This window comes from Pongo pygmaeus, chromosome 12 (genome assembly GCF_028885625.2).
Source record: "Pongo pygmaeus isolate AG05252 chromosome 12, NHGRI_mPonPyg2-v2.0_pri, whole genome shotgun sequence".
Lineage (NCBI taxonomy): Eukaryota > Metazoa > Chordata > Mammalia > Primates > Hominidae > Pongo > Pongo pygmaeus.
Window position 1 is genome coordinate 71,840,454 of NC_072385.2, and position 25,260 is coordinate 71,865,713.

Below are 25,260 nucleotides of genomic sequence, written 5' to 3' on the forward strand. Positions count from 1 at the left end.
AAGATATAGTTCGTTAAGTATCTAGGATGAAATACATTTCATTAAGTATCTAGAATAGGCCGGGCGTGGTGGCTCATGCCTGTAATCCCAGCACTTTGGGAGGCCGAGGCGGGCAGATCACGAGGTCAGGAGACCAAGACCATCCTGGCTAACATGGTGAAACCCCGCCTCTACTAAAAATACAAAAAATTAGCTGGGCATGGTGGCGGGCGCCTGTAGTCCCAGCAACTCGGGAGGCTGAGGCAGGAGAATGGCGTGAACCCGGGAGGCGGAGCTTGCAGTGAGCCGAGATTGTGCCACTGCACTCCAGCCTGGGTGACAGAGCAAGACTCCGTCTCAAAAAAAAAAAAAGAAGAAAAAAAGTATCTAGAACAGTATGTGGCATGTGGTATGTGCAATAAATGGTAGTGTTATTATTACTGTCTGCCCCAGTAAGCATAATAATACTGTCTCCAAAGTGGTAAGTAGACAATAGAAATATTCAGAGCAATAAGTAGAACATAGAGATATTCACGGTGGTAAGTAAAATAAAGAAATTGAATTTTTATCTTGCACTAGGCATCCCAAGCTAGACATAAGCAAGATAACCTAACTCTTGACATGGGCAGCATTATCCAGACACAGTTTCCTTGGGCAGCACGTCAGAGTCCTTGACTTTTGAGGATCTAACATCTAAGATTCCCTTTGCCTCCTGGAGCTGGCATTTTGAAGACTTGACCCAGTAGGAAGCTGGCCTGCCGAAGCTTGTGCTGTCTTCTCACCTGGCATCTCCACTGCTGGACTCCTCTTCCAGGTGCCCTTACTTCCAATTTGTCAGACTCCGGGGAAACCCCTGTCACCATGACAATTGCCCAGAGTCCCCAAAGTCAGACGCTACCACCCCCATCCTTTGCGTGCCATTGCCTGTGTGGAGTTTGGCCACTCTCCCTAGGACTGGGTGTGAAGACTTCTAGTCTTCCCAGCTGAGAGAGTCCGCCTTTTCCAATGATGGCTCTCCCACTGCAGCCTTCTCCCAGGCTCCATGTCCTACCCATCCCCAACCTGTCCTAGCATGCTGCATGACAAGTGTAAGTATCTAGCATATAGAGGATATTCTGTACATTTTGTTCAATAAATGATATTTATGTTCATGATGATGAGGGTGGGAGGATATTCAGTTGGAAGGGACATGGCTGTGGGTATGGAAACCAACTAGTCAGAATGGACACCAGCCACAGGGCTGGAGAAAGGTCCTGAATGCCCCCCTACAGTACTACATATTAATGTTTTAATGTGTGGGTTTCTTGAGGATCTCTAGAGAAGGGCTGGGCAGCAGCAGGGCCCTTAGGGGATCAGGTTAGAGGACATTTCCCAACCAGTATGAGAGATGGTATTTCAAGACAGCAAACTAGGTGCTAGGGATGCTTATTGCTTCTAGGGTGATCAATGATTTTAGGCATTTTCAGTAGACAGGCCTTGGAAATGTATATCTAGTTTTTAAAGATAAAGCATCTCAAAAATTTGTGCAGACACACACTTCCAATTCAAATTCAGGACTCAGCGTTTTTACTTACCCTCTTCTATATCACATTTGTATCTTCTTTCTTTTACACCAAGAATCCTGATTCTCAAGAACACAAGGAATGATAGAATAACTCATAGTTTCAATGCTATTAGCTACACTAACAGTACCATCACTGATGTGTTTCCTGAAAACAGCTACATTTTTTTGCCTATGCTATCTCCATTTCCCCCACTTAAAATCGTCTGTTCTTTAACTTCAGTAAACAGAGCATGTAGCCATTACATGCTATACTCTGTCTTTTTACACTCATTTGTCTTAGTTCTATAAGTAATTATATATTTAATGTTCACCCCCACCCCCAAGTCCTTATGTTGATGTCTTTCTAGTCATTTTGATGGCCTGAAGCCCATTCTTTAATATATTCCTGAGGAAAGGCACAGGACAACGTATTTCCTGATAGCAGTTTGTCTGTGTCCTTTATATTTGAGTCCATTTTGCTAGATATAAAATCCTTGGCTTCACTCTCAAGCAGGCTTTCTATAGGTAGAGACAAGATGTCTACCAGTGGCTCCAGAATTATACCTTTCTAGCTTAATAATCCCAGAAGACAGAGAGTTTTGCTTTTTAAATAATTCCAGCAAGTCTCGGGATGAGTTCTGATTGGACTCTATTGAGTCATGTTCTCATCTTGAAGCCAATCACTATTGCCAAGTGGATGAAATGCAAAGATGAGCCCGGCATGAATTGCACACTCATTCTGGATCTAAGGAGTGGGATAGCCCCACCCACCCAAGCCAAATGGACCAAGAGTGGGAAGGGATGGATTCCTAAAGGACTATCAGTGCGCTGTCAGCGGAAGAGGCAGGAATCAAGGTTAGACAGGCAAAAGCAATAGGGTGATGCCCACTATAGTTTCACATGTATGGATAGATTTTCCTCAAATTATTTGCCAGTTGTTTCAGGGATTTATCTTTCATCTGTCCAACTAGGAATGGAACTGCCATAAAAGCCTACTCTTGTGATTGTAACAACACCTAACAAGAGGCCAGATATTTACTTAGTTGGGCAAAGCTACCCCAACACCCCAATACTTAGATGAATCTGGTCTAACATTGTAATAGTATAAATCCTGTGGCCAGATGTATTGTCATGATCAGTTATTAGGATAAATACTTAACTGAAAAGACATTCAGACATATCAGTTGACAACAAATATGTGAAACAAAGAGACCAGCAAATTGAAAAACACATTAAGAGAAGGCTCTGACCTTCTGAAATATAATCAGAAATAGAATTTGCTTTTAATGCTGCAAATGGAAACTTCTAATGATAGAATTGGTTAAAATTACAAATTAAATCTAGATAAAATTCCATTGCTAGTAGCAGAAGAAGAGAATGTTATGTGTCACTATCAAATGCAACAAATTAATTTGGCAAAAGAATCTTTTGAAGTCGGGGGCTTGAAAAAGTCCAGTTTCATGGACTGGGTTCCAATTGGGTATCAATATTTTAGATGACAGAAATGAAGTAGCAATTACTCCATTAGATGGGGAGGGTGTAGGTCTTTTGTAGATAAAGCATTTTAGATAGCACAATACAAAGTCATTTTTAAAAATTCTAGTGTTTGTCACACGCATTTTCCCTTCTGATTTTCCATGTTGCTTGGGCTTGAGCTATGGAATGATTGAACCCTGCCTTTTTCCAGTGATTTCTTACTGCATCTGCCTTAGTAGCAATGGGGAGCAGTTACATTAAAATTTAAACATTCTTTTAAAAAAATCTCCCAAATACAATTTAACTATATTGGTATCTCTTTTCATAACTGCTTTGGTGATAAGATGTGTACTTATAAAATAATTAATGTAGCACAAGAAAAAGTGACCTAACATTACTTCTGAAAAAATAATTAAATAAAACAAGTTCATTATTGATAATGGTTTGGATTTATGTACCCGCCCAAATCTCAGGTCAAATTGTAAACCCCCGTGTTGAAGGAGGGGGCTCCTGGGAGGTGATTGGATCATGGGGTCAGATTTCCTCCTTGCTGTTCTCATGATAGTGAGTGAGTTCTCACGAGATCTGGTTGTTCTTCATTTTTTTTTTTTTTTTTGGATAGAGATGGGTTTTGCCATCTTGCCTAAGATGGTCTTGAATTCCTGGCCTCAAGCAATCCACCTGCCTGGGCCTCCCAAAGTGCTGGGATTACAGGCATGAGCCACCATGCCTGAGATTTGGTTGTTTATAAGTGTGTAGCACCTCCCTCTGCTCTCTCTCCTGCTCCAGCCATGTAAGATGTGCCTGCTTCCCCTTCACCTTCTGCCATGATTGTAAGTTTCCTGAAGCCTCCCCAGCCATGCTTCCTGTACAGCCTGAAGAACTGTGAGCCAATTAAACCTCTTTTCTTTATAAATTACCCAGTCTCATGTAGTTCTTTATGCAATGCGAGAACAAACTAATGCAGTCATCTTTTATGTTGTCAGTAAAAGCTAAATATTGATTCTGTTTTTCTCTTTACCCCTTTTTAATCTTCATACCACTCATTTAAAAACAATCAGGTAATTGGATTTCTCAATTTATGAAGCACGGTAGATTTTGTCAAGGGGACATAACTCCCCACCAACTCAGATAATGTATCTCCTCAAGACACAGTTGAATATGCCTAGAGCTTTAATTATAAGGTACTTTCAGACTTCTCGTCTCAAGTTCAGGTTGAATTGGAATTTGTTAGGATGTAAGAAGATGCAGTAATTTACATACACACACACCAATTTAGACATTCCAGATCCATTCCTGATGGACTAAAAAAGTACTGAAAGATAATTTTGGCTTTACAAAAGTGTTCCAGAATATATGATTATTATAATTTTGCTCTATTCCAACTTGTCCTTATGTTTGTGCCCTTCACACACAAATACACACTTCTTCAATTTTTTCCCCATTTCTCAAAAATCCAAGGATTCTGTACATGTGGTACAGCTTGTTCCTGGATTTTCTGACTTTTCATTTTTGCATAATACTTTAGTCTCCATGAATACATTTCTCTAGCAGTTAAAGATTACTAAACTTTTCTTCCCTGAGCAGTATAGAGAAAAAACTCTTTTGTTCAACAGGAACATGGACAATTAGGCTTTTATTAGGTAGAACACGGAAAATTCATTATGTTCAGTAAGTGTTGGTACTTTTAAAGACCTTTCATGATAGTCACTGGTCCACTAGGGAAATATGACAGTTCATATCATTATCATCATAGAAATGTCTGCTGCTAAATGTCTCAGTTCAAATGACTCATCACTCTCCACGCCAGTGATTTCCAACTTTAACTTCTCAAATCTCTGACCACCCCCTCTTACCCTCTCACTGGCAACAGCTAACCTCACCTCCTACGTTGTAGAGGAAATAGAAGCCCCATCTTCTCAATATAAAACATATAGGCCTACCTTTCCTCCTTCCTGTTGTTACAATAGAGAATTTATATTGATTGCTCTTTAATGTTAATCCTTTCTTCCTGATTTAGAGTCCATTCCCTCCCTGCTTCTAACGAGGACTACTTTATCAGTTATCCTTGTCTGCTCTTGTACTTTCAATCTCTCTCCACCCACCTTGATTAGATCCTCTTAATTGAGCTCTAAACACATTTAAGTCATTCCCATTTTTATTTATTTATTTATTTAATTAATTTTTTTTGAGACAGAGTTTTGCTCTTGTCGCCCAGGCTGGAGTGCAATGGCACAATCTCGGCTCACTGCAACCTCCACCTCCTGGGTTCAAGTGATTCTCCTACCTCAGCCTCCTGAGTAGCTGGGATTACAGGTGCCCACCACCATGCCAGCTAATTTTGTATTTATAGTAGAGATGGGGTTTCACCATGTTGGCCGGTGGTGAAACTCCTGACCTGGTCTGAAACTCCTGACCTCAGGTGATCTGCACACCTCAGCCTCCCAAAGTGCTGGGATTACAGGCATGAGGCACCATGCCAGCCTCATTCCCATTTTTAAAGAAGTCACTCAGTCCCACATCCCCTTCCAACTATCATCTCATGTTTCTCCTTCCCTTTATGGACACACTTTTTGAATGTGTGATTTGTACTTGCTGTTTAGCTGCTGTATTTACCTTCCCCAAATCCACTTCCCCTTTTTTCTAACAAAAACTGATTTGTGGGAGGGGAGCAGCAATGGGTCCAGCTAAAGAACTACATTTCCTGGCCTCCCTTGCAGCTAGGAGTGGTCATGTGACACAGTTCTGGCCAATGATGTGTGAGATGAAGTCAGCTGGGAATTTATAGCAAATGTTTGCTTTCCTGATACAGCACCAGACCTTTCCCCCTTGATGTTTCTTCCTTCTTCCTATCTGAAACACTGATTTGAGAATTAGCAGCCTTCTTGCATTCACAATGGAAAAAAACAAAGCCACATACTGAGGATGACAGTGCAGAAAGACAGAAGGATTCTAGAACATTGATGACATTGTGGAGTCACTGCACCAGCCTGAACTGTCAACCTCTGTCATTCTTGTTATGTGAGAGAAATAACCCCATATAGTAAGGCTATCGTCAGCAGATTCCATTACATGTGGCCAAGTGCAATTCCTAATCAATGCTCTTGATTTCTACATTTCCTCATCTTCCACTCACTCTCAAGCCATGTCATTCTGGCTTCTGGCCTGTCATTCCACTGAGCTCACTGATGACCTACATGTTGTGAAATCCAGGAGACATTTTTAGGTTCTCTTATTAACCTCTCAGCAGCATTTGCCTCTGCTGTCCATGTCCTCTTTTTTGAAACCATCTCCTCCCATGGCCCCCATGTCCAGTCCTTTCTGGGTTTGCTTGTTCACCTCTGGCTTCTCCCTCTCTGTCTCCTCCATGAGTTCATCTTCCTCTTCCAGCCACACTAACCATCTTGCAGCCTCTAGGACATACCATGGCCTTTGCCACATGCTGTTCCCTCTGTTCGGAATGCCCTCTTCTCCCTCCCTTTGCCTAGCTAACTCTTCCTCATCCTTCAGTTCTCCATTGATTCTCAGTGTCTTCAGGGAAGCCTCCCTTGACCTCCTTGTGAGATTGCATTTCCTTGTTATATACTCCTTCATAGCTCTTAGCCTAGGTGCAACTTCACCTTCTCTAGCGTGGCTCCTTGAGTAAGGCATCTCTTCCCTCAGGCAGTAAACACTATGAAGAGAGGGGCCAGTGTATTTTTGTTCTTTATTGTATTCCAAAACCCACATAATATGTGCTCAATAATTATTTCGTGAATGAGTAAACGGATCAATGTGTAATTATACAGTGATCTACTTGCTTACTTGTTTATTATCTGTCTTTCTCCATGACAGCAGGAAACAAAACTGTTTAGTACATACAGTTCCTAACACATCGCACATGGCACACAGCAAGAAACATTTTAATTTTTTAAAATATGAATATGGAGGATTCCAAAGGAGATATTCTAGTAGTTCTACTCATAGTATGTCAGTGTTTTGAGGTTTTTATTTTTATTTTTTTACTGTCTTTTGATATAGTTTCTGGTTACAGTAGAGCATCAAATACCTTTATTGCCTGTAGAGAAGAGTTATTTGGAAAATGTTACCAAATAGCTTGTTCTCACAATATGTTATGTATAAAATAGACTGTCTATGAAGATCTTGAATCTATACACTTCTCCCTCTCTTCATTGCCACCACCTTACTTGAAATTACAATCATATTTCCCCTGGACTACATTGAACCACACACCTTTCCTTAAGTGTGATTTATTAAACTATATATAAACTTGGATGGCTGAGTTTTTACTGAATCTTAAAGCCAAGAATCATATCTAATTATATTATCCCCAAAGAAAACTAGGCACATATAGGTGCATAAATCATTTTTTATTTTGTCGTGGCAGATTATTTCCATTCTGCACTTGACAAAGTATTTAGTTCAGTTAAAGAAAATAAGTATTTTTAAACTAGCAACAAATTTTTATTTTCAAATGACAAAACTGAAAATATTCGGTTAAGATAAAACATCAGTCGCCAGGTGTGGTGGGTAATGCCTGTAATCCCAGCACTTTGGGAGGGTGAGGTGGGAGGATAGTTTGAGGCCGGGAGTTTGAGACCAGCCTGGGCAATATAGTGAGACCCTGTCTCTACAAAAACAAAATTTTTTTTAATTGCCATTGTGGTGGCCCATGTCTGCAGTCCTAGTTACTCAGGAGGCTGATACGAGAGAATTGCTTGAGCCCAGGCACTTGAGGCTGCAGTGAGCCATGATCACACCACTGCACTCCAGCCTGGGTGACTGAGTGAGATGGTATCTCAAAAAAATAATAATAGGCCAGGCATAGTGGCTCACACCTGTAATCCCAGCAATTTGGGAGGCCAAGGAGGATGGATCACTTGAGGTCAGGAGTTTGAGACCAGCCTGGCCAACACGGTAAACCCAGTCTCTACTAAAAAACACAAAAAATTAGCAGGGCTTGGTGACATGTGCCTGTGATCCCAGCTATTTGGGAGGCTGAGGCATGAGAATCACTTCAACCTGGGAGGCAGAGGTTGCAGTGAGCCAAGATTGCACCACTGCACACCAGGCTGGGCAAAAGAGCGAGACTCCATCTCAAAATAAATAAATTAATGAAGAAGAAGGAGAAGGAGAAGGAGAAGGAGAAGCAGAAGAAGAAGAAGAAGAAGAAGAAGAAGAAGAAGAAGAAGAAGAAGAAGAAGAAGAAGAAGAAGAAGGAGAGGAGGAGGAGGAGGAGGAGGAGGAGGAGGAGGAAGAAGAAGGAGAAGAAGAAGAAGAAGAAGAAGAAGAAGAAGAAGAAGAAGAAGAAGAAGAAGAAGAAGAAGAGGAAGAGGAAGTCAATGACTTTTTAAGTCCTCCCCCTCTTTCCTGCCCCATGAATTCTTAGCCATTGAGGTACCTGAGATGTTCAATGAAGTTGATGAGAAGAATCATTTATGCAACCATGACAGCCCTGAGCATGCCCTCTGCCTGTGGTCAGCTCATCTGGCTCCTGCTTCTCCTGGCCAAGCTCCTGTCTGTCTCCTTGACAGGCTTTCCTTGACTCCTTGTCCTCTCACACACGTGCCACATCACTTATTATATATGTTTACATAAACATACTTGTGGATATATCCTTTCTCCCCAACCAGCCAGGGAAGGGTGAAACAAGTATTTTATACATTGTTTTAGCCACAGGGCCTACTTCAGAAAATGTTCCACTGCTGCCAATGCTTGTTTTCTTTTTAGCTAATAAGATTTAACAATCATTTACTATCTGCTGGGCACTGTTACACTCAATAGGTGCTGCTGTTGTTCCCTTCCCACAGATGAGAGTCTAACCAACTTGGCCAAGTCTCACAGTTAGTGAGTAGTGTGCCCCAGACTCAAAACCCAGCTCACCAGATTCCAGAGCTAAGGCTCTAACCATCAGACTACCCTGCCTCTCATCGATATTCCAAGATGCCAAACTCCAACCAGGCTGCACTTGCTCTTGACTAACTTTGAAGGCATCAGGTGACCAGCTTTGCTCACAACTAGTCAGAGGCACTTCACATTGTTCTCACATGAAATCCTAAGTCTGCAAATAATTAAGAAAGAAATCATTTTGGAAACAGCAGGAAGGGGTGATCTACAGAAACCCACTTTGACGTTGGGATGTTCATTTAGACACACAGCTCAGGGCTATAAAAAGCCACTACACTAAGATTGCAAAAGCATTAAAAATCAAATTGCCTTATAATTTTTTAGAGAGCTGTAAATGGCACCCTATCATCTCTGGGGAAATCTTTCCCTAAAGCTCCAATTCTCTTGGTCACTCGGATGAATAAATTGGCCGCCTTCCTTTTCATCTCTCCATTCTCTGACCCATCAGGTCAAAAGGAAACCATTTCATTTTAAGACTTAAGCTTTGTTGAAGTTTCTAGATAGTTAAACTGAAAGCAAGAAAAGTCACTTCGGCCAGGCGTGGTGGCTCCTGCCTATAATCCCAGCACTTTGGGTGGCTGAGGTGGGCGGACCACCTGAGGTCGGGAGTTCGAGTCTAGCCAGACTAACGTGGAGAAACCCTGTCTCTACTAAAAATACAAAATTAGCCGGACGTGGTGGTACATGCCTGTAATCCCAGCTACTCAGGAGGCTGAGGCGGGAGAATCGCTTGAACCCGGGAGGCAGAGGTTGTGGTGAGCCAAGATCATGCCATTGCACTCCAGCCTGGGCAACAAGAGCGAAACTCCGTCTCAAACCAAAAAAAAAAAGAAAAAGAAAAGTCATTTCATGTTGGCATGACAGTAGAAAGCATTTGGCCACACTTTAGTTTAATAATGGAAGATTATTAAGATTTAGCCTCCCCATTTAATTAATAAGGTCTATTAATACCTTTCCTGTTAAGAAGAAAAAAAAAAAGCTTTGCAATGTCTTGATTACAGATATTTTAACCAGCTTACCCTTGTGTATTTTGAGTGTAAGGCACTATATCATGGACCACTGAGTTCCTCGAAAGCTCAAGAGACTTTAACAGTTGGGGAAAAGTACAGGGGTAAGATAAGTCAAAAACGTAAACCTGCAGCAAACGGAATTTCTTCAAATTAGGCATCAGGAGAAGAAACAGATAAAAGCAACTGCCAACTGGAGATATCCTTTTTATTCTCTGGGCTAGAAGCATACTGGCAGAGGCTTTAAATAACTAAATTTACTTGCAAGTTCTCCGAAGGGAGCGATCACATTGCACCAGGGTAACTTTTCAGAACACTCTACTTTGCAAACCAGTTCCCAGGGCCTTGTAAACTACTGAATTCCGAACCTCAATGTAAGTATAAAAATGCCAGCATGTCCATTGCGTATCCCAACTACAAAAAATATGAGTTTAACTATTTGCTGAAAATGGAAACTTCAATAATATTTATGATTTACTAGAGCATGCAATCTTCATTTTGAAAGACTTAAAGCATCAAAGAGGTATTTATCCAAAATTAGCATCCAGTAATAGCACCTTGGGATATCCCTGTTTTGGCAGCATCTATACCCAGATCTGGTTACAGCTCAATCCAATGCTGGAGCCACTGACCTCAGGAAGACAGGTGTCCTCTCCAATAGCGGGTCCACATTCTGGGCAATGAGAAATGTGCTTGATCTAATTGCCTGGAGGCCTGGCCTGTTTGCTCAGGTATCTGGCCAGCACAGTGACCCCTTCACAAAGAGTGAAGTTTTCATCTCTTCCTCAAATTAATTGCTCTGCAATTAATTTAGCATTACATCCCCCCCCCCCACAAAAAAAGGTTTGCTTGGCTGAATACAATACAATACAATACAATACAATACAATACAATACAATACAATACAATACAGTACAATACAATACCATTTGCTGACTTATTTATTAATGAATCCAAAGTTTATTGAATGCCCACTATGTACCAAGCACTTGGCAGCCCATGGAGATAAAAATATTAAATGACAAGGAATTGCTTTCATTAATAAGTTCAACATAGTAGCTCAATAATTGTTCAAAGGACCCAGAATAGATTTTCTATCTATATTTTAACCTTCCAGCTCAATCTCTTGTTTTTTCTGAGATGGAGTCTCGCTCTGTCACTCAGGCTGGAGTGCAATGGCGCCATCTCGGCTCACTACAACCTCTGCCACCCGGGTTCAAACAGTTCTCCTGCCTCAGCCTCCTGAGTAGCTGGGATTATAGGCGCGCACCATCACACCTGGCTAATTTTTGTATTTTTAGTAGAGACGGGGTTTCACCATGGTTTCACCATGTTGGTCACACTGGTCTCGAACTCCTGACCTCATGATCCGCCCACCTCGGACTCCCAAAGTGCTGGGAGTGAGCCGCCACATCCAGCCATTTCCAGGTCAATCTTAAAAGCCCATTTCAGGTCTTACCTCCTTGTTCATTTATTTAGGAAATCTCTATTAGGTTCCCAAAACTGTGTTGGGCACTGGAACTACAAAGATGTGGAGAATGCAATCCCCATCACTACGAGCTTTTAGCATTGCAGGCAGAAGGTAAGTTAGGCAGACAGGACCAGATCATGGCAGGTATAAGCCAGACTAACCACGGAGTATGGGCTTTATCCTACAGCAGTGAGGAGGTATTAGACAATCTAAGGAAGAGAAATGTGATTAAATTTTCATTTTGGAAAGATCAATTTGAGAATGATAGTAAAGGTGGATGGTAAGGAAGTGTGGCTGGAGGGAGGGAGGCCAGAGGGGAGGAAAAATCAAATTCCAAGGCTATGGAAGATTTAGCTAACAAGATTTAGCAACAAATCGAATGTGAAGACTGAGGGAAAACATAAAATCTAGGATGACTCTTAAGATTCTGGCATGAGTGGCATTAGGAGAAGGAGAAGGAGGAACAGGCTAGTAGAAAAAATGAGTTCAAATGTGACTGTGTATTGTTGCCCCTTTGTAACATCCAGGTGTCACCATCAAGTTAGCTGTTTAAAATATTTGCCTGAAACTCATGAAAGAGGTAAGGATTCATGGATCATCGCTTTGTAAATGGTAGCTGAAACATGATTGCAAATGACATTGCCAATTCTGTAGCCAGCCCATACTACTCCCTGGTTCCAAATACCTTGTACTCATCCCCACTGTGTAACAGGAGCCCTGCCTCCACCTGCTGATCAGGGACAATGACCTCTGCCAAGATGGTGACTCCTCTGCTTGTCTCCTGGTCCTGGACACAAGGACTCCAAAGTATCCATAGGACACTCCAAGGACTCCAAAGGTGGCAGCCATACTTGTAGTTCACTGCGTCCCCTGGCAAGAGTGCACTCCCTTACCAGGCCTTTCAGCTGTGCGGAGCCCAGAGTTGCAGGGGTGGAAAGAAAATCCTTCAGTGGGGTTTTCAGAGTGATGATAAGTAGAGGAAAAAAATGTTTTACGAAGTCTTGACTATTGATATTTTAACCAGCTTACCTTTTGGATTTTAAGTGAAAGGCACTGTATTACTTAAATACAAAAGGGTAAGCTGGTTAAAATATCAATAGTCATATCAATGACTCACCTAGCATTCATTTTTTCATTCATTTATTATTCATTAATTAATTCCTTTTTGGCCAACTAATACAAATGGAACTTCTATCTCATATCCTAGGTAATGTGAAAGACTATGGATGGACATGGATGAGTAAGCTTTGATTCCCTACCCTAAAATATCGCATAACCTGGTTTATAATGTTTAGGAGGTTAGGTGTCTTTTTTTTTCTTTTCTTCTCTTTTTTTTGAGACAGAGTTTCATTCTGTCGCCCATTCTGGAGTATGGTGGCCTGATCTCGGCTCACTGCAACCTCCACCTCCCGAGTTCAAGTGATTCTCACGCCTCAGCCTCCCAAGTAGTTGGGACTACAGGCGCCCACCACCACACCTGGCTAATTTCTGTACTTTTAATAGAGACAGGGTTTCACTATGTTGGCCAGGCTGCTCCCAAACTCCTGACCTCGTGATCCACCTCCCTCGGCCTCCCAAAGTGCTGGGATTACAGGCGTGAGCCACCGCGCCCAGCCTAGGTTAGGTGTCTTAAATGCATTTTCGACTTATTTTCAACATATGATGGGGTCATCAGGATATGACCCCATCATAAGTCAGGGAGCATCTGAATTAAATTTTCATCATAAAAAAACAGAAACCTTAAACATTAAAAAGATACAGAAAATAATAATCATTTTTAATATACTATCCAAAGATAAGCACTATTCATATTTTATGTAGAATACTCAGTCTTTCTTCTAACTATAAAAACATGCTTTTAAAACATTTTTGGTAAAATGGATCATATCAAGCATATATTTCTGCTTTCTTTTCATTTATTCATGTTATACATGAACATACTCCCATGCCATGAAATATAGATTCTCATCATTATTTTCAACTGTTTCATTGTATCCCACTGTATTGCATCCCATGATTTATTCAGCAGTTTCTTTACTGATGGAAACTTATGATATTTCCAAGTGTTCACTACTATAAGCAATGTAATAATGAACATCTTTGTACTTAAGACTTTATACATTGTGTGGTTTAGTCCAGATAATAAATTCATAGAAATTGGCTTATATATTTCTAAGACTCTTTGGGTATATCATCAATTTGTTTTGTTGTTGTTGTTGTTGTTGTTGTTGTTTTGAGACGGAGTCTTGCTCTGTCGTCCAGGCTGGAGTGCAGTGGCGTGATCTCAGCTCACTGCAACCTTTGCCTCCTGGGTTCAAGCGATTCTCCTGCCTCAGCCTCTCCAGTAGCTGGGAATACAGGCATATGCCACCATGGCCAGCTAATTTTTGTATTTTTAGTAGAAACAGCGTTTCACCATGTTGGCCAGGTGGGTCTTAAACTCCTGACCTCAGGTGATCCGCCCTCCTCAGCCTCTCAGAGTGCTGTGATTACAGGAGTGAGCCACCATGCCTGGCCACAAATTTGTTTTTTCAATATGAGACTATCCCAACCTAGGGTTTGGGTTTCAAAATCCTAATTAAGGTTCTTTATTAAGGCTATTTGAAAGCCAAAGGCAGAGACTCATGACTTTTAGAAAATTGAAATATAGCATCCATAAAGTTCACATGTCAAAAATGAGCTTGATAAAAATTTATAAAATGAACACACACATAAAACCCAGATTAAGAAACAGATCATTACCAAAACACTCTCCTGCCTCCTTCTAGTCCCTATACACCACATCCATTTTCTGCCCAGAAAGCTCCCAGCCAGTGTCTGAGCACAGCCCAGCATGGCACTCCTCTAGGATTTTCTCAGAGCTACACCTCGACCTGAGGCTCTTCCTGCTCAACCCTCCTTCCTTTCTCCTCTGCGTTTACAGGTGTCAGACCTGCACCGTGACCTAGAGACTTTGCCCGACTACTCCTGCTCCTTTTCCCTCGTCCTTTACCAGATACTACCCACAACGAATCTCTTGCCCTTCTGACTTTGCCTTGTTGTCTGCTTCCCTAAGGGCCCATCAGCACAGTTGGTCCTGAAGGCAGTCAGAAACAACAAGCTCTGTTTCGGGACTGGACCGCGTGCTCCCAGCTGGCAAGGAGAACTGCATCCCAAGTGGTATGTGGGCAGGGATAGTCCCAGTCACAAGGGCTATCCCAGTTGCTAAAAATACTATCAGTAGTGACTTGAGAGTGACATCCCAGTGGAGAATACACTGGCTGGTGATAGGATTCAAGCCCTGGAAAGCATGGGGGCCTGGGGGAGGGGAGGCACCTCACACAGGAAAGATGGAGTGAGCTGATTGCTCAAAAGCTGCATTGACATCCTACAGAACAGCAGTCCCCCACCTTTTTGGCACCAGTGACCAGTTTTGTGAAAGACTGTTTTTCCACAGACTGGGGTGGGGTAGGGGAAGGTTTCAGGATGATTCAAGTGCATTACATTTATTGGGCACTTTATTTCTATTATTATTACATTGTAATATATAATGAAATAATTATACAACTCTCCATAATGTAGAATCAGTGGGAGCCCTGAGCTTGTTTTCCTACAACTAGCTGTCCCATCTAGGGTGATGGGAGACAGGGATAGATCATCAGGAGTTAGATTCTCATAAGGAGTGCGCAACCTAGATCCCTCACATGCACGGTTCACAATAGGGTTTGCACTACTATGAGTATCTAATGCCGCTGACCTGACAGGAGGCAGAGATGGCGGTAATGATAACTCACCTGCCTTCACCTTCTTCTATGCAGCCCACGGGTCCGTGGCCCAGGAGTTGGGGATCCCTGCTACAGAGGAAGCATTGCAAACACAGGGCAGTCAACAAACAGTTATGGCTAAGTGTGAGAAACAGACGGTCTCTTCAGTAGTTTACAGGGTGAAAAGCTAGCACAACTAAGGAACAAACTCAGGATCTGAGAGTCAGGGTCAAAGTTCCCCAAAATGGCTGAATGCTCAGTCACGACAGGTCTGTTGTGCCCCGGAAGGGAACATCTGGGGCCCTGAAACATAGGATGGGAAAATCTGGGTGGATGCCCTGAAAGATGGTGTATCTGCAGACTCCCCAGTACCCCCAGAATCTGCATAGGTGGCCCACCCCTCCCTGTGCAAAAATACACCGCAGAGGCCTCTTCCCTCCAGGCAACTGGTGTCCCCCTGAGAAGCTGTGCCCACTTCCTCTCCTGGCTGCCAGGTCGATAATTCGGGGTAATCCCGGCATAACTTTACTGGGGACATTTGGGCCTGATAAGGGCACTAGTGTCCCTACCTCAGCTCACACCTGTGGCCCTGGGGAACATCATGACCAACTGATGGAAGAAGAAACTCCTATGCTTGGTGTACGGGTGGGTCAGCTCAATGTACAGGTACAAGCTTTGTCATTGGAATGGGGACAATGGACAGGTGAAGGGGGTGGCCACAGTGGCAGAGACAGAGGCTACATGTGGACCCAAAAGCATGGACTCCACTGACCAAATCTGACCTTGCCATTGCTGCCTTTGAATATCCAACCTGGCAGCAACAGAGAGCAACGTTCAGCCCCAACGCAGCTCCATTCCTGGAGGAGACCCACCCGCAATACGTTGACTAATTGGGCCCCTTCTGTCCTGGAGAGGCAGAGTGTCATTCTCAGATAAACAGACACTGATTTGAGTATGGATTTGCTTTCTCTGTCCTCAGAGCTGCAGCCATTACCACTATCCAGGGGTTTATAGAGTGCTTGATCCACAGGCATGGAATCTCTTACAATATAGCATCTGACCAGGGGATCCAGGTGCTGTAGGCTGAATGTTTGTGTTCTCCTAAATTCCTGTGTTGAAACCCTAATTCCCAAGGTGATGGTGTTAGGGGGTAAGGTCTTTGGGAGGTGGTTAGATCATGAGGGCAGAGCTCTCATGAATGGGCACAAGGGGTGGCTCATGGCAACTACAGATAGGTGCACTGTTTGCATTTCCCTTCAAGAAAGAACTGAATGATCAGCTGCAAGGAGATTGGTCAGCTGACAGCCTCCTGTTGCAGCACCTTTGGGACCCACTGCAGTATTTGAGCTGAGGCCATGCTTTTCCCCACTCCTGCAGTCCCAGCCAATGACTGAGTACGGCAAGGGGCCACTCAGCACCCTCCCTTATGTATGGGAACTTGTTACCCAAATCCCCAACCGCAACCACGGAATTCCAACAGGAGCAATCATGCTCTTATATGTCCTGGTTCCCATTGTCAAAGTTGAACTTGTATAAGGATGAATGCCCAGGCTGGGCCACTCATAGTCCTTCCCCTGGCTTTTGTTGTTGTTGTTGTTGTTTTTTAAACTATAGTCGAGAAGAACATCTCTCTAGTGCAGGAAGTTGCAAGAAATAGCCTTGGGAGTTGTTGGTTTCTGGCCATATGAGGAATCCCATCTGCAGTGAATGAGAAAGAAACCAACACACACAGACGCACAGAGAGGAGACAGAAAGTGCCTGTAGTTGCTGGGCATGGTGGTTCATGCCTATAATCCTAGTACTTTGGAAGGCAAAGGCAGGCGGATCACCTGAGGTCGGGAGTTCGAGACCAGCCTGACCAACATGGAGAAACCCTGTCTCTACTAAAAATACAAAATTAGCTGGGCATGGTGGCGGGTGCCTGTAATCCCAGCTACTTGGGAGGCTGAGGCAGGAGAATCACTTGAACCTGGGAGGTGGAGGTTGCGGTTGTGGTGAGCCCAGATGGCACCATTGCACTCCAGCCTGGGCAACAAGAGCAAAACTCTGTCTCAAAAAAAAAAAAAAGTGCCTGCAGTTATCAGAGCTCTAAGGTCCAGCTGTACCCAGCTCTCCTGGGTTTGATTTTTCTAACCTTTTCTAATATTGGGTAAGATAGTCTGGTATGTTTCCAATAGACATTCTAATTGGAATCAGCTGTCTATCACGTGTGACCAAATAAGTTCTGACACACATTTAGAAGTATGCTACACCTATTTTATATTGATAGTTAATATAGAGTGAGTTGATGGTTTATTATGTTCTAGATAATGGGCTAAGCACTTTACATATATGAATTCATTTAGTCTTCCAAGCAACAATATGAGTCTCTTCTCTCTCTGTTATTTCTCCCAATTTACATATAAAGAGACTGAGGATAATTTGCTCTAGAATCAAGGCTACTACATAAGGTATTTTAGCACATGACCTTATAATGGGGGCTTCAGAGAGCAGAAACTTTGGAAAGTGCCATCTTCAGTGTTTTAGTTTCTCACCCAGTGAAGACATCTCTGTTTTGCAGCATGAGCAAGACAGGTTTGCAGCTGCAGGCGTGCTGCAACTCCTGCTGAGTGTTGAAGGACCATTTTCAGGAATAAGGAGAGCAGCATAATACAGAAGCAGAACTGATCATTCCCTACATATGCACATTTTGGAAGCTTAAACTGGGATTCAAGATTGGACAAGTATGAGTACTTACATGGTCAGAACATATACATTGGGACAATTCTAGATATCTAAGAAGTAAGGATATCAGGGGTACCTACCAATAGATAGCTCTCAATAGAGACTCCTGGAAGGCCAAATCCTTCCCTCCCAGAGGCCTGGAATCCAATGTCAGTGAGTCACTCCTTTATGTGAAGTATCCACATTAACTCTGCTCTCTTTTAAAATTAATCTCTGAGGCCAGTCAAGGTGGCTCATACCTGTAATCGCAGCATTTTGGGAGGCCAAGGTGGGAGGATCACTTGAGGCCAGGAGTTCAAGACCAGCCTGAGAAACATGGTGAAACTCCATCTCTACAAAAACTACAAAAATTGGCCAGGCATGGTGGGTCACGCCTGTGGTCCCATCTACTGGGGAGGCTGAGGTGAGAGGACTGCTCGAGCCCCAGAGGTGGAGGTTGCAGTGAGCCAAGATTACACCACTTTACTCCAGCCTGGGTGACAGAGCTGGAGTAAAAAACAGACCCTGTCTCAAAAAAAAAAAAAGGAGTAGTAAAAGGTGGGGAAAGGCCTCTCCAACCCCACCACTAAGTGGAACTTCTGTTAGTACCAGAACTCAGCCTCTAGATCAAGACCATCCAAAAGAATACAATGTGAGCCACGTATTTCATTAAAATGTTTCTGATAGCCATGTTTAAACATTTTTTCTAAAAACAAGTGAAACTAATTTTAATAATATGTTTACTTAATGCAGTATATGAAAACTATTATTTCAACAGGTGGCCAATTAAAAAAATTATTAGTGAGCTATTTGATGTTCTTTTTTCATCTAAGTCTTTGAACACTAGTTATTTTACACTTATGGCAAATCTCAATTCAGACGCTAAATTCTCATCAGAAATACTTGATCTGGCCGGGTGCAGTGGCTCACGCCCGTAATCTCAGCACTTTGGAAGGCTGAGGCGGGTGGATCACTTGAGGTCAGGAGTTCGAGACCAGCCTGGCCAACAGGGTGAAACCCCATCTCTACTAAAAATACAAAAATTAGCCGGGCATGGTGGTGGGTGCCTATAATCCCAGCTACTTGAGAGGCTGAGGCAGCAGAATCACTTGAACTTGGGAGGCAGAGGTTGCAGTGAGCCAAGATCATGCCACTGCACTCCTGCCTGGGCGACAGAGTGAGAATGTCTCAAAAAAAAAAAAAGAAAAAAGAAAAGAAATACTTTATCTGTATTTAGACTTCATAAAATTGAAAACTGAAAAATTAGTTTTATACAGCAAGTTGTTCAAAATATACTTAAAATTTTCCAATAACTAAATCCAGTATCAGTTTTCAAATTTAAATTTAAACTAATTAAAATACACACAATTAAAAATTCCATTCCTTGGTCACAGCAGACACATTTCAAGTTCTCAGTGGCCCCAGTGGCTAGTGGCACCATGTCAGACAGCACAGAGAACATTCCATCGGCACAAAAAGTGCTCTGGGACTGTGCCACGCTAGATGGTTCCAGCCTTGGCCCTGCAAGGTCGGAAGTGAGTTATGTAAACAAATAGGTTCCTCAACTTCCCAGAGGCCTTCCCATGCCTCTGTCTGGACTCCCAGACTAAGGCTTCTGAGAACCCCTTCCTCCACCCACTCCCCAACAACCTCCCCAGCAAAGTAGTTAAGAGCAGGGCTCTGGAGTCACAGAGATCCCAGGTTCATCTCAGCTCATCATGTACCAGTTATTTGACTTCCAACAGGCTAATTAACTTTTCTGAGCCTTGGGTTTCTCATTAGTAAACAGACGATAATATTTTAAAGGAATGTTGTGAGCAGTGCATGAGGTAATGAGTACAAGGCATTAGCACAATGCCTGACACAGAAAATAATGAAAGGTAGTTATTATCAGACAAAAACCCCAAACTCTTTTGTATATGTTTTTGTAGTTCCCTCCCCAGCATCCTCCTGCCACCCGGGCCAGGTTATTCCTTGGTATCCTTTGGAGGGATCGGGAGTCAGTGGGGATGGGGAGGAACTGGGGAGGGCCTGGTGTGTGGGTGCCAGGGTGTCCCTGTGAGCCCTGTGGTTGTTAGTTTACAGGGCATTTGTGCTGCTGCTCTCTTCAGCTCTTCCTTCCCTGCTTATCAGTTCAGATGGCTTTTGCTCTGGAACTCTCAGTCCCACCCGGTCCCCCTCTTTTTTCTGTGACCTAGAACAAATGATTAAGCATACAAAACTATCACCAACACCCTCTTTCTAAGGACATCAATGACCTCATTCACTCCAAACCCACGGGTACTTTCTCCTCCACCTCTTGGCAGTGTGTGAACTGTTACTTCTCCCCCTCCTCATCCTGGCTGCCTCTGCCACCCTACAGACCCTTCCTCCTCCTGCCTTTTCGAAGGCCGATCTTTTTACTGCTCCCTAGGCCTGAGCCTTCCCCAAGCCACACTCTCACTTGGGCAATCTCATTTACTCCAAGGCCTCAGCTCAGAGCCCCTAAACTGTCAGCTTACAAACCTGCACCTGCAGCTCCCACATCAGGCTCAATTCACAGCTCCCCACTGGTCTCACCTCCTGCATGACCCACCTCTGAATTCATCCTTATTCCCTTCACACCACTCAGGTTCTCACTTGCTGTGCGTGGGGGAAGAGAATACACAAGTAGCTACAAGTGCCCGTGTGCCCTTCCTGTACCAAGAACTTCATTTAACCTTCACAACGACTCTGAGGGGAAGGAATAACAGTCTCCAGTCTCCAGTTTATACCTGGAAAAGACAAGACTCAGAAGAGGAAGAAACCCAAATCCAGGGCCAAGCGTGGTGGCTCACACCTGTAATCCCAGCACTTTGGGAGGCCAAGGTGAGTGGATCACTTGAGGTCAGGAGTTCGAGACCAGCCTGGCCAACATGGTGAAACCCTGTCTCTACTAAAAATAAAATCAATTAGCTGGGCATGGTGGTGCAGGCCTGTAATCCCAGCTACTCAGGAGGCTGAGGCAGGAGAATCGCTTGAACCCAGGAGGCGGAGGTTGCAGTGAGCCAAGATCATGCCACTGCACTCCAGCCTGGGCAACAGAGCAAGACTCCATCTCAAAAAATAAATACATAAATAAAAAAGAAACCCAAATCCAGGTCTATCTGAATTCAGACTCCGTGCTCTTCCCAATTCACATGTCTGCCTCCCATGATTCATTCAACAGATTGAAGCTCTCTGCCAGGATGGATTACATACTATCTGTCTTTGAAAGGTTTGCAGTTCAGTGACAGACAGAGAAGATATGGATAAATACAGTAGTGTGGAAGTGCTGCGATAGGGTCTTAGGTCAGGAAAAACTCTGCCAGAGAAGCGACATCTGTACTGAATCAAGAAGGACCAGTAGGAATTATACAGGAAGATACAGGGTAGGAGGAAGTGGTGAGCAGTGAGTGTAAATGCCTGAAAGCTGGGGAGAGAGAGTTGGGAGGCTGCAAGTGATTTTAGCATGGTAGGAGCCAGTGCAGAAGGAGCCTGAGAAAGAGGTAAGCAGCGGCCAGCTAGAATCTAGGCTGAAGGTGCAAGAAACCATTCAATGCTCTTAAGCGGAGGAGGAGCAGGTGCAGATTTGCATATGAGAAATAATCACTTTGGCTACAGTGTGGAGAACAGACTGGAGGGGCTCCCTGGGGTTGGGGAGACACTGAACAAGTCACTGGCTTAGTCCAGAGGAGAGAGGATGATGATGGTGCAAAAGAAGGGAGAGGCCCTCTCAATGAAGAGGACTAGAGGGTTATGCGGGATGGTAATGGCACAGGACTTAGTGGTTGACTAGATGTGCAGGGCAGCTAAGGACTTGCAGTCTGGACAATTGTGTGGATGGTAGTGGGGTCACTGAGAAAGGGACACAGGGGAAAGGGCAGGTGTCAGGGGATGAGGATGCATTTCACTGGGGACCTGTTGAGTTGAGGTGCCAGTGGGACACCCAGATCAGGATGTCAGGTGGACAGTGGTATATGGGTTCGCAGTCAGGAGAAAACTGTTTGGGATAGACACGGAGGTCTGAGTGTCATCAGTGATAACTTGAGCAAGGGGAATATATAAATGATCCTAAGAGACAGAAAATGAGAGGAAATGCAGGCTACAGCGGGAACTCTGAGGAACGCCAGCATTTAGGAGGTGGGCAGCAGAAGAAAGACCTTAGAGGAGAACTGTGAAGAAGAAGCCAGGAGGTAGATTTAAAAAAACAAAAACAAAAACAAAACAAAAAAACGCAAGTGTAACCAAAGCCATGGCAAGTGTAACCAGTTTCAACAATAGGGAGGTCATCAGTGCCCTTGTTGGGAGAGTCTAAGTGGAGTTTGGATGGCAAAAGCCAGTTTGTGGTGGGTTGAGAAGAGATTGGATGGTGAGTAAATGAGGACGGTAAGAATAGACAATTCATTAAAGATGTCTAGTTGCAATAAGCTCACTTCAAAGATTAAATAAGATGATGAATGAATGTTATGTGCCAATGCCTGGCACATAACAATAACTCAGTCAGTGTTAGCTACTACTATTATTATTTTATTAAAGAATATATTTATCCTGGCTAACACGGTGAAACCCTGTCTCTACTAAAAATACAAAAAATTAGCCGGGTGTGCTGGCAGGCGCCTGTAGTCCCAGCTATTCGGGAGGCTGAGTCAGGAGAATGGTGTGAACCCGGGAGGCGGAGCTTGCAGCGAGCCAAGATCGAGCCACTGCACTCCAGCCTGGGCAACAGAGCAAGACTCCATCTCAAAAACAAACAAACAAACAAAACAACAACAAAAAAGAATATATTTCAAGGAAGAAGAGAAAAAATGGTAGCCATAAGGAGATGTGAATTTAGGGAGGCTTTTTAAAGGCTTCTCTCCTCATTATACCAAAAAAAGAAAGAACTTCCTTCTTGCCAAACGCTGCCAACATAACGTTCAGGCACTTCCTGGAGGTTTGCCAGGTGGCCTATGTCTCCTTTGGACCTTATGGTGGAAAGCTGGTCGCAGCTGTAGATGTTACTGATGAAAACAGGGCTCTGGTTGATGGACTTTGCACTCAGGTAAGGAGACAGGCCATGTCTTTCAAATGCATGCAGCTCACTGACTTCATCCTCAAGTTCCCACATAGCACCCACCAAAGGTATGTCCAACAAGCCTGGCAGCAGGTAGACCTCAATATAAAATGGGCAGCCACACTATGCCAAGAAGATTGAAGCCAAAGAGAGGAAAGCCAAGATGACAGATTTTGATTGTTTTAAAGCCATGAAGCCAAAGACAATGATGAAAAGAATAATTAAGAATGAAGTTAGAGGCTCATGCCTGTAATCCCAGCACTTTGGGAGTCCAAGGCGGACAGATCACCTGAGGTCAGGAGTTTGAGACCAGCCTGGCCAACATGGTGAAACTCTGTCTCTACTAAAAATACAAAAATTTGCGGGGTATGGTGGTGCGTGCCTGTAATCCCAGCTACTTGGGGGGCTGAGGCAGGAGAATCGCTTGAACCCAGGAGGCGTAGGTTGCAGTGAGCCAAGATTGTGCCATTGCACTCCAGCCTGGGCGACAAGAGCGAAACTCTGTCTCAAAAAAAAAAAAAAGAGCTTAGGAAGCTTCAAAAGGCAGCTCTCCTGAAAGCTTCTACCAGAAAAGCACCTGCTGCTAACGTCCCAGCAAAAAAGATGATCACTGCAGGCAAGAAGGCTCCAGCCCGTAAGATTCCTCCCCGGAAAGCCACAGGCCAGAAGGCAGCACTTCTTCCGAAAGCTCAGAAGGGTCAAAAAGTGCTGGCCCAGGGAGCACCTGCTCCAAAAGTGTCTGGCAAGGAAGCAGAAGAGGCTACTACCAAAGTAATAAAGGCTCTTTTTGACATGTTAAAAAACAGGGAAAAAACGCTTTAAAAATTTCATCAAAGAAATACATGCAAATGGTTCAAAAAAGCAACAGTCCTGAGCCACCCTGAAGAGGCAAGCACTTTGAACTGCTTCTGTGTTGTAGTAACCTCCAGATCACTAATTCACCTCCTGGCCTAACTATTACTTGATTTATCAACCTTAGACATTCTCTATTAACTTCCTGATATGCTAGATGAGAATTTAGTTCGCTTACACTCCTCTTGTTCCCCTCTCCTCCAAAGTGGTTGTATCACCATTCTCAATCTCTCCACTGGCCCTCTTTGCAACCTACTTAAGCTCCCTTCTTCATTGTATTAATCATGGATAGTGTCTCTTGACTCCCTACTTCTATGATAAGGACATTAGTAGTCTATTCTTCCTCTCAAGAGGGAAGGTTTATTTTGGTATGGTTTGGTTTATTTTGTTTCTAAAATGTGGAGATTCTTAAATAGGCCTCATGGGAAGGAATCAATGGCAGTAAATAATTGAAGATAGATGACAAAACAGTTGTTGGCGTGAGATCCCCGAAGAGGCATAAGAGGACAAGGTACAGCCCAGTGTGGGACATCTCCTCCACAGTAGCACTACAATTTCCAGCACACATCTAGGAATCTTCTGGGACCTACGGAACTCCTTTGCATCCTGGATCCAATCAGCTATACAATTTCATACATTTGCTTCTTCAATTTCTCTCTTTCTATTCCCTTCTCTCCTGCTCATGGCTTTAGCTCAGGCTTTCATTGTTTCTGACTTGGAAAACAGGCTTCTTTTTTTTTAAGTGAAAGCAAGTTTATTAGGAAAGTAAAGGAATAAAAGAATGGCTACTCCATAGGCAGAGCAGCTGACGAAAGACTTCTTTTTTTTTTTTTTTTTTTTTGAGACGGAGTCTTCCTCTATAGCCCAGGCTGGAATGCAATGGCGTGATCTTGGCTCACTGCAAACTTTGCCTCCTGGGTTCAAGTGATTCTCCTGCCTCAGCCTCCCCAGTACCTGGGATTACAGACGCCTGCCACCTCACCTGGCTAATTTTTGTATTTTTAGTAGAGATGGGGTTTCACCATGTTGGCCAAGATAGTCTTGAACTCCTGACCTCAGGTGATCTGCCCGCCTTGGCCTCCCAAAGTGCTGGGATTACAGGTGTGAGCCATCGCGCCCAGCCGATAAAAGACTTCTAACTGATCTCTTTCTCTACCCACTTTTCCCTCTCAAGTCTCTTATACTGATGCTGAGTTAATCTCTTACAGCAGAACTCTCATCATCCTACTCCCTTGTTCAACCTCCGCAGGCTGGCTTTCAAGGCCTTCCATAATGAGGTCCCAGCCCAGCATGGGATAATAAAAGGTTCAATCTGGGAAGAGTGAGGCAGATGTCAGGGGCAAATGGAGAGTGTTCTTCAGACACAAATGCAGTTCCTCAGGCCCACCTGTTTTAACAAGAGCTTCAGGGCCAAAGGAGGTAGTGGATAGGCACCCAAATGTGTCTACTGCAAAGTCAAATAGCCATAGCATGGGCTCTGGTTCATAAATTCTCTTAATATTTCCTTTGGAAATTTACAAAGAAGA

At 43.6% G+C, this 25,260-nt stretch overlaps 1 pseudogene; it reads left to right on the top strand.

Moving 5' to 3' along the window:
* Positions 1–15,471: 15,471 nt before the first annotated feature.
* Positions 15,472–23,704, top strand: LOC129030016 (large ribosomal subunit protein eL14-like; annotated as a pseudogene).
* Positions 23,705–25,260: the final 1,556 nt, after the last annotated feature.